Consider the following 1,763-nt stretch of genomic DNA (forward strand, 5'->3'; position numbering starts at 1 on the left):
ATAAAATCTAATCAAGATGATCCTGAACTGATAGTTATTAATTGATGCTTACCGAAAAACGAAAGTGTTAATGGTAAAATCTTTTTTAGTTGAGGTACAATTGACCTGTTAGTTCTACATGTACAACACAGCGATTTTGTATTTGTATACATTGTGAAGTGATCACCACAGTTAGGTCTAGTTAACATCCACCATACGTGTTTATACAAACTTTTTAAAAACATTTTGTTCTAGTAGTTTTTTAAACCTAGGTCTTTGTTTCCAAATGTCTGTGCGCCCCCGCCGTGGAGACTTCTGGACCAGCTTCCCTCGCGTGGCAGTCTAGAATCCCTTAGTCTTAAGTGTGTTCCTTGAACTAGGAACTGAACCCACTGGAAGGACAGGAGCAGGCCTTGTCGCTTTCACTTCCTCTCCCTTGTTCCTGCCGTGACTTCGGTGTTCTGGACCCTTTATAAGTAGCGCATCACTTCTTAAAGGCAGCAGTTTCCAAGTCGTTGGTGAAACGGCAGGTTTTGGTCCTGCATTGGCACGGTCTTCGGACCTGACGGACGTGTGTGTGTAAGACCGCGCCCGTGGAGCGATGGGCTCCGGTCGTGTGCTGGCCCCGGGGCTGCGTCGTCTGGCTATGACCGCGTCCCCGGCGCCCAGTGCAGCAGTGTTGGCGGCACCTTGTTCACGGGTTCGCGCTTTGACTTGTATCTGTCTTCTCGTGATGGGATTGCCCAGGTTTTGACATTGTTTCCTCAGAATGGAGAAACTTTGCTCCTTCTTACCACCCACCATCCCCCACCCCGTCTTTGCCTTTACGGAGCATGATTTTTGTGCAGCCCCGTCCTGCCGTGTCTCCTGGGCATTCGTTCATAATAGCTGCTCCTGTTTTTAGTGTCTGTTACAAACAGGAAGTGAAGGTTCTGCAGGGGAAGGAACTTGCCCAACACCCCCCACCCCCAGGCCACCCCCCACTCCCCCACCAGGCATGCCTCTGTTGGCCGATGGCATCGGTTACCACATGCTCCCCACACACCGTGTGCCTTTCCCACGGGCCTCTTTGCCGTCGGTTACAGAGCGTGTTTTCCACGGTGTCCTGGCCTTAACCCGCCACCAGTCTCTGCCCCTGCACGGGTCCCTTCTCCTGCCGCTTCCTTCCTTAGCACTAATGTTCTCCTGTTCGGTAGTGATTGAGTTTCCGACGTGCGGTCAAGGTTGGGTTAAGGGCCAAGCTCTGGAGACAACCCCTTCCCTTGCCGGGCTCTGCTTCGGCCACTTCGAAAATTCTTCTGACCTTGCTGTGATGTTCGGCAGCTGAATAAAAGAGCCAGTGGAGAAGAGTCTCGCGGCAGATCAGCGGGTGTTGCAGTGCAGTAGACGGCGATCTGAAATTGCTCTCGCCGCAGACCCCGCAGATCCCTAGAAACGCAAGGTGAAATAAAACCCTAAAAATCATAGGTGAGCCCAAAAAGGAGAGACACAAAGCCGAGTGTCCCCAGAGTTTGCCCCCAGTGTAGTTAGCACAGAGAAACCACGTAAGAAATACCTTTAGTAATAGTTAGAGAAACAGTTGTGAACACGAGAAAGGGAACAAGGTAGACGTTTAAAGAGCCCAGTAGAAAGCGACACCTTTGGTGACGGAGGCGGTCTCCCGCTGGGGGTTCTTGGAAACCACCTCTGCTTGAGGGCCTGGGCCCAGCAGGCGGGGTGGGGGTGGGGGGGACTCGAGGGGCCAGGCCCCTGAGGGGGACGGTCCGGCGGGTGCTTGGAAGCCC

This window comes from Felis catus, chromosome B3 (assembly GCF_018350175.1).
Source record: "Felis catus isolate Fca126 chromosome B3, F.catus_Fca126_mat1.0, whole genome shotgun sequence".
Taxonomy (NCBI): domain Eukaryota; kingdom Metazoa; phylum Chordata; class Mammalia; order Carnivora; family Felidae; genus Felis; species Felis catus.